We start from the raw sequence: 14,475 nt of genomic DNA, 5'->3' as shown, positions 1-14,475 counted from the left end.
TGTGGTCTGCATCCTTCATGAATGTATGGCTGAGTTTGAAGAGACAGTAACAGCTTTCTTAGGTAAGAGTGATATGATATGAGATCTGGAAATGGCCTGCTACCATAGTTTACACCTAGAAAATCTTCTCCTTGGCTGGCACTTTAATGCCCTAAAGTATGTAATTTATTATTGTGCATTGAATTTCATCTCCAAATGTAGTAAAAAGGAACAGTTCACTGTTCATGGCAAGTAAAGATATAAGGTAATGCTTTAGCTACCTTAAGAAAGATCAGGCCCCCAAAGTCCCATATCTTCATAGCTGATGTTATTAGAGAGTGTGAAAAGCTGAAGGTAGAAAAAAACCTGTTGCTTGTATGTGAATGCAAAAGGCTGTTATGTTGCTTGTTTCTCTGGTGGAAGGATTCAGTAAAAGTGTACTGCTGCTGTCAAATATGAGATATCAGAGAGTGTCATAAAACATCATTGTGTAGTTATTAAAATTATTTTAATCAATCAGTGGAAAATTGAGGAAGAGTATTATTCTATAGCCTTGTGAAAAGATATGAGTGCCAGTAGCTACTCAGTTGTTTTAAGTGCTACTGTGTGAAAAAATTTTCAAGATAAATCTCTCAACATGTCAATGAGTATAAAAATACATTACAAATGGTTACAGAGTGCCTTTAAATTGCTATAGCTTTTAAAGCTATCTAACCTTCCAAGTCCCCAACTGATAACAACACACATTTCATATTCAGTTGAAACAAAATAAAAATGTGCACCTATGGCTATCAGTGTTGACTGATATATAGTTGAAATACTTCTGTTCCAGCACACCATGCTTCAGAAATATGCTTTATATATGTTGTAGGTTTGTTATATCAGTTCTTGTTTTATTATTTTTGCTTCTAGCTCTATGAAAACTTCTTAGCTAAATCTCCACTAAGTGATATACAACCGTAGTCCCTTTGCTTGAATTAAAGTCTCAAATGTATTTAGTGTGATTTTATATTTTGAACTTTATAACGCAGGCCATGAATAATTCACTTTGGTTGAATAAGTGGAGAATAAAGGTGAATAAGTGAATAACTAAAATGATGCTTTTAAAATAGGGTCCCCGGGCACTTAAAATTCTTAAGCCGTTTTGTAGGCCAAAAATATAGTGTAAAAAGGGTACTCTAAGGTTTAAATGATTGTGATAAAGATCTCAAAAATGAGCACAGAAGCTTAAAGTAGAACAGTTAAACAGAAAGCAATCACTCCAATAGAAAATATATGAAATAATACATGTACGGTAATAAAAATGTCCAAATATGCTGATGATAACATAAAAAGTTAAAACAAAAAGACTGCATTTCCCTTAAAGACAGTAGGAAGGCTGCTGTCCCGGGACCTACAGAGAGTTCCAAATATCACAAAGCAAAACAAACATTTCTTAGAGGACATGTAATTGTCTCTGTCACTTGTAATTTTGTCATTATAAAGAATACTTTATAAAATGTAATTGTTTTCAAAAATATAGCTGTTTTAAATTATTTTGCACATTAGCAAACGAAAGGATTGTGTTGTCTTTTATTTTAATAGACAATACTGAATTTATTGGTAGAAAAGCATTTTTCAAATCATAAGAAAATAATTTTAATTTTTACTTTTACATTTCCTTATACTCATGTTTTTTTAGTGAAGAGTTCAAGTTATCTGCACTTTGAATGCAATTATATTTTTTAATCTTTTAGATCACTTAGTGTAACACAAATCATGTGAATTTCAGTCATAACACAACTAGCAATTTTTCTAACATAAAAAGGACAAAATTAGATGAGTAATAAAGACATAATTTATAAATTGTATATCTATTACATAAATTATGATTATTTCATACAACTCTTTTTTTAGGAGTTGTGATCAATTTGTTGAGACTTTCTTAGGACAATAAAACATGTCTTGTCTTGCTGACAATAAGGGTCTGATAAAATAAAGGTACATAGAGAAATAAGATGATGAATTTTGATGCCAGAAATTTCTATGAGACTTAGAATCATATTAGGTGTTACAAATATATTTTCAAAGCTGTTTCTTTAATTTTAAGATTAGAAAATTTAAAGAACAAGTTTTTCAGAAGCTTTCATTCTTAACCAAAGAGCTTTCAACACTACTAAAAACAAAAGTTCAGCCAGGCGCGGTGGCTCACTCCTATAATCCCAGCACTTTGAGAGGCTGAGGCGGGTGGATCTCCTGAGGTCGGGAGTTCAAGACCAGCCTGACCAATATGGAGAAACCCCGTCTCTACTAAAAATACAAAATTAGCTGGGCCTGGTGGTGCATGCCTGTAATCCCAGCTACTCGGCAGGCTGAGGCAGGAGAATTGCTTGAACCCGGGAGACTTGCGCCACTGCACTCAAGCCTGGGCAACAAGAGCAAAACACTGTCTCAGAAAGAAAGAAAAAAGAAACCAGGCCTACATATCTTTTTCTCTTCTGGTATCTGGTCATAAGCAACTCCCCAGGAATCCATAAGTGTTATTTGAAAGTGAGGTAGCAAAACAGCAGGAAGAAACATTAGAAAAAATAAATTTCTCCCTTCCTGAACTGCAGTTTCTTTGCTGGTGCCTTCCTTTAGCTAAACCCTACCAGAATACACAGGACTTGGTACCCCAGGAGATGAAGTCTACAGGCACCCCCTTGGCAGAGAAGGATGGGGATTTGTTGCAAGTGTAGAGGGGGAAGAGCAAATAATAACCATCACAAATTGAATATGTTAAACTGGGTCCTGGGTCTTACAATGACTCAAATTGTTTTTTTTTTTTTTTTGAGACTGAGTCTCACTCTGTCGCCCAGGCTGGAGTGCAGTGGCACGGTCTCTGCTCACTACAACCTCTGCCTCCCATGTACAAGTGATTCTCCTGCCTCAGCCTCCCGAGTAGCTGGGATTACAGGCATGTGTCACCATGTTCGGTTAACTTCTGTATTTTTACTAGAGACAGGGTTTTGCCATGTTGGCCAGGCTAGTCTTAAACTCCTAACCCCAAGCAATCCACCCGCCTCGGCCTCCCAAAGTGCTGGGATTACAGGCGTGAGCCACCACGCCCAGCCTAATAACTCAATTCTTAATTCTGCATCAATGCAAAATTAGAGAGGGCATATTTACCTGGGTAATATTTAAATAATATCGTTCCTACATATGTGGTTCACATAATATTTCCCTTTTTTCAAAGATTACTGGCCTATATGAGTGAGGGTGTGAATTTGATAGTAAGGGGAACTGGAGAAAGAAAGATGATTTCACTGTGTTCAATCCATTTTTGCCAAAGACTCTTGGAAAAATATAAGCAAGTACCACGTTAAAATTTCCAGAGCCCAGCCTGGGCAATGTGGTGAAACCCCGACCCTACAAAAAATACAAAAATTAGCCAGGTGTTGTGGTGCACACTTGTAGTCCCAGCTACCTGGGAGGCTGAGGTGGGAGGATTGCTTGAGCCCAGGAAGTCCAGGCTGCAGTGAGCTATGATCACGTCACTGCATTCTGGCCTGGGTGACAGATGGAGACCTTGTCTCAAAGAAAAAAAAAAAAAATCCAGAGCACTGTAACATGGGATGGCTGACTCATTATATTTCATAAAGAACAATGAACTTTCCATGATTAATATTCTCCCATGAGATGACATATTCCTTCACTATTTGGTTAACCACCTAGTTAATATAATCAGAGCTTTTGATTTCCATGCACCCTAGAAGCAATTCTTAGAGCACCATTAGCTTAGAGCTTTAGCTAATGACAGATTGCTTCGTATAATTCTCACAAAGCTAAATCAACTTGTTGGTTGTTATACAGGACAGTCTGAACAAATACAACTCTGCACTCTTTTCCTTTAGTGACCATTCATTTTTGTCTTATACTTTCTAGAAAGTTTCTTTATGTCATAAACTCTTTCTTTGAAGATAAAATTTTCGGAACATGCTCCTGAGATGCTTTAAATTTATTTTCAATGCCTTGATCTGATATCTACAGTGTGACATTTTTGTTTCATGCAAATTAAATAAATCTCTCATGCTACAATTTATGAAATACTGAGATGGCCATATTTTTATTATAAAACTCAAACAAAGTTTGAGACGTCTTTCTTTTGGTCACTATACCCTTGACAAATGAGTAAAAGTCATTTTCTAAAAAGAAGGATATACAGATCATTTTATCTAATATTGTATATTTTAACATTTTAATCCAACACATTCTTCAGCCTTCATTCAGTGTCTTCTTGTCAATTTATTTTGTTTTACTGTATTTAACTGTTTTATTCTGATACACACACACATCGACAATGATGTACAAATCAATGATTCATCATAAAGTCAACAGTCTGTAACCACTGACCTAGATAAAAAAATATAACACTGCAGCACCATAAAAGTTTCTCTTGTGCCACCTTCTGGTTACAACCATCCTTCCTTATAAAAATAACCACTCTCATGTCATTTAGAATAATCATTCATTTGCTTTCTTGCATAATTGTACCAAATAAACGACCAATCTTAAATACTTAGGTTTAAACTTGGATTTTTCTTTTCGTAAAGATGTTATTATAAGGGATCTTTAGTTTGACATTATATTCCTGAGAAGTATCTATGTTATTGCACACAACATGTTTTATCAATTTTCATTGTTTATAGTTTCATTGTAGCAATTTGTATAATAATGAATTGTTTCATATAATTCTTGATTTGAAATTTGGATTAACTATGGTTTGGATTTTATAAATAATGTTAAGACCATTCTTTTACATGTCTCAGTGCACGGGGCGGGGGCAAATTCAAGTATTGAGCTGTCCAATTAATTGTGTGTACTATTCTATTAAATTTAAAACCTGTTTATAATGTAACCACCACCACCATCTGGATGCAGAACATCTCCATCACCTCCCAAAATTCTCTCATGCTATTACTTTATAGTTATACTACTAATTCAATTTTTTTCATGATGTAAAAATACCTAACAGGAGATCTACCCTCTTAACAAATTTTTAGGGGCACAATAAAGTATTTTTAACTCTAAGCACTAGATTGTGCAGCAGATCTCTAGAATTTATTCATCTTTCATAACTTAAACCTTACACCATTTGAACAGCTCCTCATTTCTCCCTCCTCCCAACCACTGGCAACCACCATTCTACTCTCTGCTTCTATGAGTTTGACTCCTCCAGATAGATACCTCATATAGGTGGAATCACATAGTATTTGTCTTTCTGTGTCTGTCTTATTTCGCTTAACGTAGTATCCTCCAGGTTCATCAATATTGTCACAAATGACAGGATTTCCTTCTTTTTAAAGGACGAATAATATTTTATTCTGTATATATACCACATTTTTTTTATCCATTCATCCATTGACAGAAATTTCTGTTGTTTCCGCATCTTGGGTATTGTGAATAGTTCTGCGATGTACATGGGAATGCAAATATCTCTTTGAGATCTTAACCTCAATTCTTTTGGATAAACACCCAGAAGTGAAATTGCTGGATCATATATATATATATATATTTTTTTTTTTGAGAAACTTTCCTATCGTTTTCCATAGTGGCTGCACCGTTTTACATTCCTTCCAACAGTAGACAAGTGTTTCCTTTCTCCACATCCTTACCAACACTTATCTTTCGTTTTTCTGATAATCATCAGCAAATCAGGAATTATTAATAATTACCAAGGTAGTTATGTTGTTGCAGGATAAATCAGAGACGGGAGATACCGAGCAGAGTTGAGGAGAACCTTTAATTATTAAGGTGATCACTGGCTCAGTTGGACTAGGGTCCAGAAAGTCTGAGCCCCGAACAAAGGGATCAGTCACCTTTTAAGCAGTTTGTGGCAAGGGTTACGTGCTGCATGCAGGAAGCGTACTTGCAGAAGCGAGAACAAAGGCAGTTAATTACTCTTTTACATTTGTTACACCATATGTCTTACAACCTTGGGAATACATGCTTTTGTAGCAATTGCTTATCAACCTTGTGACTTTACAGCCCGGCTAGTGGGGGAAGCAAGAACTCACTGTGCCTCAAGGAATGTAGAACAATGGAACATAGATAAGCCTCTCTGGGCGTAGAGGAGGGATAAGCAGCTAATGTTCTCTCTTAACCCGCCCCATCCCCCTGGGGCGGTGGGGGGGGGGGGTTAAATTACATTCTACCTTCAAGAAAAAGAATAAATTTTTTGACCATATAAAATTCATAATTCCCCCTTCAATGTAACAGTGTCACACTGACTTTTTTATGACTGAAGTTTGTTGTTTTAGAAGGAAATATTTTTTCAGCCAAAGTATATTGTTTTCAGCCATTTCCACCTTCTCTAATTCCTACATCCTTCAAATTTTCCAATTCATTTACTCCTCCATAGGGAGAATATTTTATTTTTCTTTGAGTATACCTTGTATAATTTTTGCAGTCATTGATAGTATAATTAATAATTTATATGAAAATAAGATTTATAATTTGAAGACAATATTTGAAGGTTTGTTTTTAGAATCAAGTACATACCCTTAAATCCCAGCTTTCAGAAGGAGTCACATAAACTTGCCATAATGCATGAGCAATATAAAATAATGTCAGAGGAGAGAATACTACTTTCTGACCTTCACACAAATTCTCCTTATACACCATTGCTAGAGGGCTGAGAGCCCTTCAAACTTTCTGACCTAAGTAGCGTGGCTGTAAATGTCATTCTTATTCATAGCAACATTTAATGCTTTCCTGGGTTTTGCTAAACTATTTACCACAGTGATATACTGCAGAATTGAATTCCACAGCTTGATGGTGTACTGCATAAAGAATTGTATTTTTCATCAGTCTAAAATGGAATGCGATTCATTCTCATTGAGAGTCAGCTTGTTTCCATGGTATGAAAATGGGAGGAGAAAACACCTTATGTTTTCAGTAAAACATTCATTACTTTTATAGCTGTTTTCCTTTTCATAGTTTACTTCTCTCCATTACTAAGTAAATCACACTATAATGCCTCCCAGACATAATTTTTATATTTATTTTGGCCTTTTTACCCAGCTTTAACATTTGGCCTGATTTTAATCTGTCACATTTTACATAATATTCCTTATAAATTGACTACTGAGTGAAACAGTGAAACCGATGCTCAAAAGAAATCTACAAGCACCACAAGGAAAAGTCATCAGCAATATACAGTTAGGAATAAATCAGAATTGAAAATTCAGAATTTTTAAGTTCTGTTCATGTGAATGTTCCATGTTATTTTTCCCTTCCTATATCTGCTAAAAAGTTAGAAGGAATTTCTTCCACCAGTTTAAATACATTGTAAAATGTATATGATTTTAAACAAATATTTATATATAATCATCATTGTAATAAGCTCTTAGATAATATTTATTTTACATATGTGAAAGTCAGTAAAAATATTTCATGTTAACTCCAAATCCAAATGGCCTTCAGTGAGTGTTCTTTGCAAAGACATTTAGACTTAGCACTTATGCTCACAAAAATGTTCCAAGAGCACTTTTCTAATAACAACAGGAAACAAATACAATTATTTTAGCTGTCAAAAAAATTGTTGGTGATAAGATTATTTGTGCATTGATTTTAGAACCAATGGTATAAGAAAATCTTAAAATATTTCCTATATATAATGTCACTGAAAACAATGTTTAAAAAGGATTAAAAATGAGACATATCCCAATTGATAAATAATGTCCATAATAATATTGATACTCAAAAAATTAACTTGAATATTTAATTTTTGTACACAAGTTTAGATGGTAATGACAGTTCATTACTAATGAATATAATTGTTTTTATGGGATTCTTCTCATGTATTAGTTCAGACCTTCTTAATTTAATCTTTCTTATCAGAGATAATTCTATGACTGCTAAATTTGGAAGGCTGCTAGGTGAACTTTTCATAGCAAATATATTGTTTTTCACCCGTTATACAGTGTAATTGCTAAAACAGATCAAATGTGTGTATATTAATAATCATATCAAGATCTCTAACCCCTCCAGACTACAATGATATAGTAATTTAACAAGAATTGCTTTGTTCTTCTACAAGCCTGTCAGATCTAGGTTTTAATTATCTTCTCACCACCTCTAGGCCTTTTCATATTCAGACGATATGTAAATTAATGTAGTCTTTCATTTTGAAAGAGTTAAGGGATACGAATTTCTCTAGAATATTGCTCTCTTACCTGTCTTAACCATATATCTGCCTTCCTGTATTCATAATGAAAATACGGAATCCTAATTCTGGAGAGTAAAATCAGTAGGAAAATAAATCCTCCTCTCAACAAAATAAACATTATTAAACCTTAAAATCTTCAAAGTATAATGGAAGAAAAATTAGTTTACAAATTAACTTTTTTACAAATTTCAAAAAACCCCACAATATTATGTCTTCATTCAAATGATTTCTGTGTTCAAGAACCTTTTTTTGTTTGTTTTTGTTTTGTTTTTTTTTTTGGAGATGGAGTCTCGCTGTTGCACAGGCTGGGGTGCCATGGCACAATCTCACCTCCCTGCAACCTCTGCTTCCTGGGTTCAATGATCCTCCTGCCTCAGCCTCCCGAGTAGCTGGGACTACAGGCACGCACCACCATGCCCGGCTAATTTTTGTTTTGTTTGTTTGTTTGTTTCAGTAGAGATGGTGTTTCACCATGTTGGCCAGGCTGGTCTCAAACTCCTTACCTCAGGTGATCCACCCGCCTCAGCCTCCCAACATGCTGGGATTACAGGCATGAGCCACCGCACTCGGCCTCAAGGAACATTTTTAAAGCAGTGTTCTAAACTTGAGGCTACAACCCTGAACTAAAAAGACAAAGCTCCTGTTTTTGTCTGATTACATCTTACATGCTAAGAGAGGGAAGCGTAATAAATTATGAAACACATGAATTTATATATAATAAAGAAAATGAAATGGAGTTATGACAGGAAATGAATGAGGAGCAAATCTAAGGAAATCAGAAAGGGTTGCTCTTACATGAAAGTTGAGCAGAAATCTGTAGCAATGCAGTGAAACATAGATATCTCTGGGGAGAACATTCGAGATGGTCAGGGCTAATTCCAAAATTTAGAGTCTGACTAAAATGATGGAATTACCATTAACTGAGATGAGAATGACTAGAGAAGAGGATTGGCAAAAATCGAGTTTGGAGTTGGCCATGCTGCTTTTTTTAAAGTGTCTATTAGACTTCCAAAAGGAAATAAAAAATAGACAGAAAGAATCTAGCATTCTAATGAGAGACCTATATTGCATTGTAACTTTGCCAGTCATCAAAATGTAGATGGTATTTGAAGCCAGGAAGCTTGATGTGATCAGTGAGGGACTGAGTAAATATGGAGAAAAGAGGCCTGAAGACTGAGTCCTGGAGCTTTCTGATTGTTGGAATCAAGAATAGGAGGAGAATAGAGAAATAGAGCCTAAGAAAGAGCATTCATGTGATCAGAGGAAAACCAAGAGAAAGTGTTGTCCTGGAAGCCACGTGAAGAAAAATTTTAAACTAAGAGAGAGTGAAAAATTGCATCATATGCTGTTAACTGTCAAATAAATACACAGTAAACTATATGTATTTTAAGTACATATAAAAAAGTAAATTATAATAATATTGCATGGTACATCATTTTAGTCATAATTGTAAGTATAGGTTGCTTTGTATTTTACTTTGAAATTGACCTAAATATTTAAATTTAAAATGCTTGCCCTGTTATTGATGTTACCATATTACAACTTTGGAGAACGTGACCAAATGAAACTACAATTAAATTATAGGTTTTATAAGCAAGACAAAGTAAATATGACTATTTAGAAATTTTTTAGCAAATATTAACAGTAACTGGTACTTAGATTATCCTCATTTTCTCTTAAGGAAATTTTTGAATATCTCAAAGAGTTAACGTATACATTTGATAATTTTCTACCAAAAATAATTTTATTTGATTTAGAAAGGTATTTACTGATAGTATGCACTGAAGAATATGCTAAATTGTTAGCCATTTTAATCTAATTAGGTGTGAGAGTCTGTATGTATATATATATATTCTCAGTATTCTTTCAAGATTCTGAGTAAAGAACATATTAAAATTTAAAAATAAGCTACAAAATGACTGATACCATTTGTCATGTCTTATCTATATGAATTTTATTTTCTTAAAATCATTTAGCCAAAATAAAACTCAGAAAAATGCTGAATTATGGAGCTAGAATGATAAACTGACTGCAATTGTTATTCTTTATGCCAATTTTGTAAGTTATGTTTATCAGAATAACCCTATATTTTATTGCCTGACTTTGTAAAAAAAGTTATAGATGTGTACTTATACATTAATACTAAAAATATATCAGTTTTAAACATGGTGGATACACATGAGGTTTCATTACAATAAGTTTGAAACTACTTTCTTTTCTTTCTACTTCCCTTCTGACCTTTGACAAATCTATGCACTTATATTTTGACATTTCAAGTGACTTTATTATAAAAAATTTTAAGGTATTTCTTATGTGCAGTAATGTCTGCATCTAGCTAAGCACCCAACAAATAACAGGCTTTCAAGCTTTTTTAATGAATAAATGGTAGCACCATTTTACACATTTTGTTACCTTTAGCAATTAGTCAGTATTAAACCATTAACATGAGTGATGGTGCCCAGGGTTCTGTCTTCTAGCATCTGAGGTCCCTTGCCTCAGAACTCTGCACCCAAGTGGGATACATGCCGCTCTCTCCATTCTGCACAGCACCTTGGCCCTGAGGCAGCCTGCCTGTACCTCGCATCGCCCAGGGTCCCTGGAGCAAGCATCTGTTTTCTGTAGTCCTTCTCTACATAGGCCTGGACAAGAAATAGGCCTATGAAGTCCTCGGGATTCCCTGATTCTGGAATCCAACACTGAGGACCCTGCTCCATGCAAAAGGCAAGAGTGAGGCTGTCTCACCAAGACAGCCACCCTAACAGCCCCTGGTCTTCCATCAAAACCAGCACACTCCACAACAACCAAAAGGTGGAAGCAACCCAGGTGTCTGAATAGATAAACAAAATGTGATCCAATAAACACAGGGAATATTATTCTGCCTTGAAAAAGGAAGGACATCCTGACACATGCTATGACATGCATGAAGCTTGAGGACATTATGCTAAGTGAAGTAAGCAAGTCACAAAGGGACAGACACTGTATGAGTCCACTTATAGGAAGCACCTAGAATAGTCAAATTCATAAAGTCAGAGAGAAGAATGGTGGTTGCCAAGGGTGGGAGGAAGGGCAATGGGAGTTGTGTGACAGGTACAGATGATGAAAGATGAAAAGAGTTCTGGAGGTGGATGGTGGTGATGGTTGCACAACACTGTGAGCGTAGTTAATGCCACTGAACTGTGCACTTAAAAATGGTTGAGATGGCTGGGCACGGTGGCTCATGCCTGTCATTCCAGCACTCTGGGAGGCCGAGGCAGGTGGATCACCTGAGTTCAGGAGTTTGAGACCAGCCTGGCCAATATGGTGAAACCCCGTCTCTACTAAAAATACAAAAATTAGCTGGGTGTGGTGGCAGGCACCTGTAATCCCAGCTACTTGAGAGGCTGAGGTGGGAGAATCGCTTGAACCTGGGAAGTGGAGGTTGCAGTGAGCCAAGACTGTGCCACTGCACCCCAGCCTGGGCAACAGAGTGAAACTCTGTCTCAAAAAAAAAAAAGAAAAAAAGGTTGAGATGGTTAATTTCATGTTATGTGTGTGTTTTACCACAATTAAAAAACAATGCCCTCTGGCCAGATGCGGTGGCTCACACCTGTAATCCCAGCACTTTGGGAGGCTGAGGCGGGCAGATCACGAGGTCAGGAGATCGAGACCATCCTGGCCAACAAGGTTGAAACCCTGTCTCTACTAAAATACAAAAAAATTATCCTGTCATGGTGGCATGCCCCTGTATGTAGTCCCAGCTACTCAGGAGGCTGAGGCAGGGGAATCGCTTGAACCCAGGAGGCGGAGGTTGCGGTGAGCCGAGATCATGCCATTGCACTCCAGCCTGGGCAACAAGAGCGAAACTCCGTCTCAAAATAAATAAATAAATAAAACAAAAACAACACAACAAAACAAAAACAAACAAACAAAAAAACAATGCTCTCCTGCACACCTACCTCCTGGGGAGAATGGCAGGGCCAGCACCCTTGACAGGAACGTGCCCCGGCTCCATGCCTCTGGATGTGGTGCGGCAGCACATGCAATTCCCCAGGGGGACGTGAGAGGAGGCTGTGTGAGGATGCCAGATGGCAGAGCTGAGGCCCAGGTACTGTGACGAGGCAGGAGGAGGGGGCCCCACAGCTCATCCTGCCCCACGCACCTCACTCAGCCGTGGACGGGGCCAGGCAGCAGCAGGCACTACTCCTCCTACCCATCTGCATCGCCCTCGCCTTCTCCCTCACCATGGTGGTCAGCAGCCACTGGTGTGAGGGGACCCGGCGGGTGGTGAAGCTGCTGTGCCAGGACCTGCCAGGAGGGCAGCACTGCGTTCACTTCAAATGGGACAAAAGCAGCGATGGCAGGATGGACGACAGCCAGGCTGTGCTGTACATTTGGGAGCATTTTCCTGTAGTTAATATTAGTGTGTCTGCATACTGAAAGTTAGGATTTAAGCTATGTTGATTGAAATTTTCTTCCCACTTAAACTATTGTCTTCTTAAAGACAGGGAACATGTTAACATTTCAGTCAGACATAGTTAAAAAGACTAATCTAAACAAGAACAAGACACTTTCCAGCATCACTACGGTATGATACACTTTCTTAACTTCCCTGAGCCTTCGTTTATTGTTTTTTACCTGTATGCAGAGAAATATAATGTATGCTCTGCTTTCCAGATATAGATATTATAATGATAAAATAAAATAATACATATAAAAGAACTTTGCTACCTATAAGATACCATGAAAGAAAGATGTTTGTTTATTACTACGCTTTCAATAGCAGTTTCTAACAAGATGAAAAGGAGAGTGGGGAGAGAGAAGGGAAGAGGGAGAGAGAGGTAGAGGGAAAGGGGAGAAGCAACAACTTACTGCCTTATTTTTATAAATGTAGAGAGCATCATAATTCTGTAAACCACTGTTCTAAGCCAGTCTCCTCAATGGGGTAAAAGAGGATGATCAGGGAATTGAAAATGTGGGAGGTTTTGGTTATCATAGTATCTGGAAAGTGTTATTGCATTTATGGGATTGGGTAGCTGCTATGCTAAACTTTCTGTAGCCTGCTGGATACTAACACACACACAAATTACCCCACCCAAATGTTATTGGCAAATAGCTAAGCCTAGCAAACATTTTTTGAAAAACTTTTCTTTTCCTATTTGAATTAAATAAGTTGAATCACACACCAGTACATGTATTTTCAAATTCAGGATGAAGAAAAACCCCCAGCATTTATGATATACCAAATATAGTCCTACTGGTATGCTTATATGATAAAGTATTTTATAAAATGTAACGTAACCTATCAAATTATTTATTTATTTATATATATAAAAAATGTAAAGACTTTTATAAACATTTAACATAAATGTGTTATGGTGCTGGCAAAGTGTGGTGGCTCATACCTGTAATCCCAGCTCTTTGGAAGGCTGAGGTGGGAGGATAGCTTGAGGCCAGGAGTTCGAGACTAGCCTGGGCAACAAAGCAAGACCCCATTTCAATTTTAAAAATACGAATTTATTATGGTGCTATGTAGGTCTAACATTATAAGATGAATTATCTCTATTCCGTCTTAATATTTGAGATAGTGTAGGAATATTTTCATATCAATGTATTAGAAAGTTCTGGTGAGAATATACTTTACTAGAAGTGCAGCATTGTGTTTAAAAAGAGAAAAACAAGTAAGATTTCTCATATTGTGCCCCAGGCAACTGTAAAATTTTCTGTAAAATAAAGAAACAAGACTATTTCCGCTCAGTATTATTTAAGGTAACTTTCAATCACAGAGGGATGAATCCAGTTGTCTTCATACTAGAAAGATCTCTGCAATTAAAAATTAACCCCACTCCCAAAATCATTGTTGAAATCAAAATATTGATTACATACCATAGAATCGAGTCATTCGCCTTCCTCTGCATTCGAACAGTGCAAGACGTCTTCTAAATAACCTTGTGGGGAGGATGTTCAGCTTTTGCGACTCCACAGAACAAAACTATCTCTCATGGTTCTTATTGCAGTTTACGTGAGTCTTTCCCACGCTGTAAGCAAGTAAAGTATCCAAATGCACCATTTTATCAAGCGCTCCATGGTCCAGAGGCAGGATATTTTGAAACTTTGTGGCTAAAGTTGTGGCTCTCTAGTTCCATCCTAATCTAATTTTGATAATAGGACCTTACAGTTTCTACTACTTGTAGAAAAAAAACCTAAATTAATTCATTTTCTTCTTGGATTCCAGTAATTGTTTGGGATTTGTCTTCTACCAGTTGCTTTTGAGAAAGATATTGATTTCTGGATTTCTTTAACTGATCATTGCTTTCAAGAAAAGCACTGCT

At 36.5% G+C, this 14,475-nt stretch overlaps 1 protein-coding gene across 4 annotated transcripts in view; it reads right to left on the bottom strand.

Moving 5' to 3' along the window:
* DCAF8L2 (DDB1 and CUL4 associated factor 8 like 2) overlaps positions 1 to 14,153 on the bottom strand; it is a 163,215-nt gene extending 149,062 nt beyond the window's left edge. For 3 of the 4 annotated variants that reach the window (XM_016944261.4, XM_054676226.2, XM_016944263.4), the window contains exon 1: positions 14,030 to 14,126. The gene's annotated coding sequence lies outside the window, so the exon portion shown is untranslated. Of the gene's footprint in view, positions 1 to 14,029 lie in introns of all 4 variants that reach the window. The other variant, XM_016944260.4, reaches the window with a different exon arrangement.
* Positions 14,154 to 14,475: the final 322 nt, after the last annotated feature.

The sequence above is a fragment of the Pan troglodytes genome, chromosome X, assembly GCF_028858775.2.
Source record: "Pan troglodytes isolate AG18354 chromosome X, NHGRI_mPanTro3-v2.0_pri, whole genome shotgun sequence".
In the NCBI taxonomy this organism is placed as follows: domain Eukaryota; kingdom Metazoa; phylum Chordata; class Mammalia; order Primates; family Hominidae; genus Pan; species Pan troglodytes.
Note: the sequence above shows the minus strand (reverse complement) of the source record. Positions and strands in the feature narration are given on the sequence as shown.